Genomic DNA, 5,609 nt, shown 5'->3' on the forward strand with positions numbered 1-5,609 from the left:
ACTGGAGCAGAGCCAACTGCAGGCGTTGCACGAAAGGGTAATGGGGCTAGAGGAACGAGAAGCAGATCGCAACAAATGACCTGCCGAAGCTTCCCCCGAAGCTACCCCACCATCTCAGTGGAGAAGCAGCTTGGCTTCCACCGAGCTGCTTCAACCGAAGCATGTCTTGACGGCTCCTACCAGCTATCCTGTGGATGCTATCACGGAGGCTCAAAATTGCCACCTTATGACGCGATGGATGAATTTGAAGGTCAAGGCGGCTGTTGGCTCTGTTTATCCTATTGAACACGGCGCAACTTTTCACTGCCGGCCGATTCCAGAAGGATATGCTAGGGTGATGGTGGATGAAATAACGGAGGGATTTGAGGACCTCCAGCTTGACTACCCTACCGGTGAAGGGGAGACTAGGCTGGGTTCTGCTCTGAAGACTCCATGCCTATGGCGGAAGGAGCTCATCAACCTTCCGAACTGGACGCCTCCGCCTCGACTTCGGCCAAGGAGTTGGAAGGGGGATTCCTACAGGCAGTCGGCTCTGATACCAACTTGTGACGCCCCCGATTCAATCATACACTAATCATACACGCAAACGTGTACGATCAAGATCAGGGACTCACGGGAAGATATCACAACACAACTCTAAAACATAAATAAGTCATACAAGCATCATAATACAAGCCAGGGGCCTCGAGGGCTCGAATACAAGTGCTCGATCATAGACGAGTCAGTGGAAGCAACAATATATGAGTACAGACATAAGTAAACAAGTTTGCCTTAAGAAGGCTAGCACAAACTGGGATATAGATCGAAAGAGGCCTGGGATCCTCCTAACTACTCCTGGTCGTCATCCGCGGGCTGCACGTAGTAGTAGGCGCCTCCAGTGTAGTAGTCGTCATCGACGGTGGCGTCTGGCTCCTGGGCTCCATCGTCTGGTCGCAGCAATCGGGTAGAGGTATGGGTAAAAGGGGGAACAAGGCAACCGTGAGTACTCATCCAAAGTACTCGCAAGCAAGGAGCTACACTACATATGCATGGATATATGTGTAAAGGGCCATATCAGTGGACTGAACTGCAGAATGCCAGAATAAGAGGGGGATAGCTAATCCTGTCGAAGACTACGCTTCTGGCAGCCTCCGTCTTGCAACATGTAGAAGAGAGTAGACTGAAGTCCTCCAAGTAGCATCGCATAGCATAATCCTACCCGGCGATCCCCTCCTCAATGCCCTGTTAGAGAGCGACCACCGGGTTGTATCTGGCACTTGGAAGGGTGTGTTTTATTAAGTATTCGGTTCTAGTTCTCATAAGGTCAAGGTACAACTCCAAGTCATCCTGTTACCGAAGATCACGGCTATTCGAATAGATTAACTTCCCTGCAGGGGTGCACCACATTACTCGACACGCTCGATCCCATTTGGCCGGACACACTTTCCTGGGTCATGCTTGGCCGCGGAAGATCAACACGTCACAGCCCCACCTAGGCACAACAGAGAGGTCAGCACGCCGGTCTAAACCTAGCTAGCTAGTTGCGCGCATCTCCCGTTGATTCTATAGTTGTACTTTCATCAATGTCATTATAATGCTTCATTATCAGTTTGATTGACCTCTATTTCTCGTAAAGTGCTTGTGACAGGAACAAGGGAATGATTTCTGTGGATACTACGTGTGCGAGTTCATCTACAACGTGACTTTGAAAAATAAGCGGGGCTACTCTAAAAGACAATATGAAGTGCGTAAGCAATAATATTCACAATTTCATTTTATTACACCATCATTTCTGTTGAGTTTCATTCATATATGTATTAACCCCCTTCTTCAAATTAGACGTGGCAAATGCGGGATGAACTCCTAGAACAAGATCGCATGAAAGCAATTCAAGAGGAATTGTCGTGATTCTTTCTTGACCACGTCATCAATAAAGCCGGAGAATACCATGTGGAAGTTGATTTCAATTGCTAGGGGATTGTAAGAGATCTTACATATTGTATATGTATGTAGCCAGTAGCGTCGGATAGATAATACGAAAACTTGTTGTTCGACCAATCTCTCGGAGAAGGAGAGGTCAATCGATCACTTCTCTCGGTATGCATGACGAATTTCTGTACTTAATGGTTCCCTTCATTTTCTTACTAGCTAGCGTGTCGAGGGCCTCTCTATGTACAGTACATAGCGTCGACCAAGCAAGGACATAAGATAGGACACTTCTCTCTATTAATTAGCTAGCTAACACAATATATGAAACACCTAAATTAACCCCCCAAAACCCCCAACCCCCCCCCCCCCTTCAAAAAAAACAAAAACTCCGGTCACTGAAATGCTGACGCGTGGATGCCTTTTGGTTCCGGTTGGTGCCACCAACCGGGACCAAAGGCCCTCCTGCCTGGGCTCGGCGCACCGGCCACGTGGAGGCACATCTGTCCCGGTTCGTGTTAGAACCGGGACTAAAGGGGGGAGGCATTAGTAACGACGAACCGGGACAAATGCCCCCTTTTCTACTAGTGGCATGAGATGTCTTCCAGGTCTATCAATGAATGGTTTCACAAAAGTTTATGATGTTTATCCAGCAAGACGTACGTACTCTTAAAAACCTTTGAAGTTTGCTTTGTTTATATATGGATGATGTGACCTGATGAAGAAAAATAATGGAGTGCCTTACACTCCCAAGGTTATTTTCATATAATTGCTTAGTTGACAAGCTTGGATTTTTTAGTATCTGTGCATCATTCCCTTTTAGAAGCATTATATAATTGGTGGGTTTGTGTTATCATGTATGCCCTACCAGGACCCACATTGAAGTTTGATATAAGAGCAAGTCCAACGGCCACATGCTCTCGAAAGACAAAAATACTTTGTTTTTTATCCATGGAAAGATGAGAAGTGTATTGGGAGAAGGCTACTCATATCACAAAGATCCACGAAGTTCATTATGGCTACTCATGTCCTTTCCCTTGTATTCATGGACCAGTAACATGGGAAGGCAGTGATGTAACCAAAGAAAATGATAAGACTTGTATAGAGAGGCACTATGGTGACAAATGTTTTGTTTCCAAGTTTTAAATCTGATATATAATGCTTTCGTTTAATTGCACTGGTTGAGTTCCGTTACCTTTTCAGGTGCGTATTAGAAAGAGTTAATTACATTTTTAGTACATGAACTTGTACGGTGGGTACAAATTCATACATAAAGTTGAAAAATGTAGCAAAATAGTACAATAACTTGCGTTTGAGGTACATTCACATACATTTCCGTCCCGGGCTGTTATCTCTGTTTACTTGACAAGTGAAGCCGACGGAATTCGAACCAAAGACCGCACAACATTGACATAGAGAGGCTAGCCAGTGCACAAACTGTTACATGTTGTTTAATTTGTCAGTCTCCTTCTTATATAATTGATAGAATTGTTCTTGTTCTTTCTTCATATAATTTTTGAAACCAAACCGGCGTGACTCCTGGTTCAGATTTTTACGGACGTACTGCCCCTTTACTGGTTCATCAGCTGGTTTTTTAGGCACTATAAATTAGGATGTATTATTTAGTAAGAGCATCTATAATCGGACCCTTCATACTTGCCCTAAACGTCCGGACGGGCTGCCTGGGCACTGTCTGGATCAAAAAAGGCCACCCAACCGTGCTACCCATACCCGGCCTAAACGTCCGGACTGATCGGCACTCTCCATATCAGGCCATATATGGAGCGGATATGGGGAGTCTCGGATGCGCCTGGGCATGCCTGCCAAGTAGGACTGGCCGCTGGTGTTCGCGCCAATTCAGTCATATCTGCCTCCCCTCTCCTTGCTTAAGCAACACTTTTCTCTTCTCTGTTCACCCTCCTCTGCATTGTCGTCACCGGACTTCCACCGGTATCGGTGCTCCGCCGCCATCCCATCAGTGCTTCGCCACCGGACGCCCCAACGCACACTGCTGCCGACCAGGTCGCCGCCGAACAAGGTTGCCACCACCAGACGGCTTCCCGGTACGTCAAACTCCCCCATATTTTCACCCCACGCTCTACGTGTTCAGTGACATGGCTTAGCCGGTTTTTGATTCTTTTGGTCATTACTTCTAATTCACGAATGGACTCGGAAAGGAAATCAGTAAACTTCAAAAATATCCTTCGACGGCTTTGTTTTTAACCCCGGTTTGTAAAAAAAAACACGCCTGGTTCAGTGGACCAGTGAGCCAAACAATTGCTTGAAGCTAAAGTGTCGCTCGCGTGCAGTGCATAGTTTTTTATTCAGATCAATTTTCCTTCTGAAAGAGATATAAAGTACCATCTGAAGCAGTACGAATCTGTAGCTCACTGCCTAGTCGATCACGTGCGTGTCGCGGACTCTCGAGTTCTAGTCTTGCGGGAGCAACGCACAACTCTTCTTTATTTTTTCTTCCTCTTTTCCCACTTACAATTTTTTTAGAACATTTCCCACTTACAGGTGGGCCACATACTTAGAGACCACGCAGAGTTAACAGGGAAATAACGACTAGGGACGCAATTGTATGTAAATGTATTTCAAACACAAGTTGTTGGACTACTTTGTGTCATTTTTCAACTTTGTGTATGAATTTGTACGCACCATGCAAGTTTATGTACTAAAAGTGTTATTAACTCTATTAGAAAATATGTGACATTTTAGTGATATTATCCTTCCTTTTGAGGAAAAATTCAATGGTCATATACTTACTAAAATTTGCGGTTACAAAAATATGAATGACTTGGAAACAAAAAGCAATATTCCATGACTGCGTTCGCACGCTCCTGTTGCATGCCAACGTGCCGCCTCGTTTCTGGCCGGACGCACTCGCCACTGCATCACTTCCTCTCAACCTTAGACCCTGCCGCCCACGGTGGAACTACGGACCTCACCATCTTCTCTTTGGTATGCCCCCGTCTTATGACGACTTTGCGTATTTTTGGGTGCCTTTGCTATCTCAGCACTGCCGGCACTGCTTCTCACAAGCTTGCACCTCGATCCGTCGCTTGCATCTTCATCAGCTACCCCTCTAACACCAAGGGATATCAGTGCTATGATCCCGTCTCCCACCGTGTGTTCACCTCCTGGAATGTTTACTTTGATGAGCATGTGTTTCCGTTTCAGCAGGTACCCCCGGCTGTTCCTCTCGCCATCGGTGACGCGGGCTCCTCGACGCCTCTCCCACGGCCCTCGGGCGCCTCTCTTGGCCCGCCCCATGGCTTTGAGGCGCCCCCCCCCCCCCCGCATTCCTCCTACAGCCGCGGCGCCCCCAGTGCCCACAGCCTCCTCGGCGCCCCCGGCCCCCCTCGGCGCCCCTGGCGCCCCCGGCCTCCTCGGCGCCCTTAGCGCCTCCGTCCCCCTTGGCGCCCCCGGCCTCCTCTGTGGCCCCCCGGCGCCCGCGGCCCCTCCTGGTACCTGTGGTCAGCCCGGTCACCCGCACTCGTACGGGCGTTTTTCACTTGAGCTCGCTCTACGTCTCGGATGACTACGTCCACGCGGCGTCCACCTCTACGCCATCGTCGTTGCCGTCCTCCGTTCGAGCCGCTCTTCGTGACCCGCTCTAGATGGCTGCGATGCAAGAGGAGTTTGATGCCCTGCTGCGCAACCAGACATGGCAGCTTGTTCCGCGTCCCCGGCACGCCTAC

Source organism: Triticum aestivum, chromosome 7B, assembly GCF_018294505.1.
Source record: "Triticum aestivum cultivar Chinese Spring chromosome 7B, IWGSC CS RefSeq v2.1, whole genome shotgun sequence".
NCBI classification, from domain to species: domain Eukaryota; kingdom Viridiplantae; phylum Streptophyta; class Magnoliopsida; order Poales; family Poaceae; genus Triticum; species Triticum aestivum.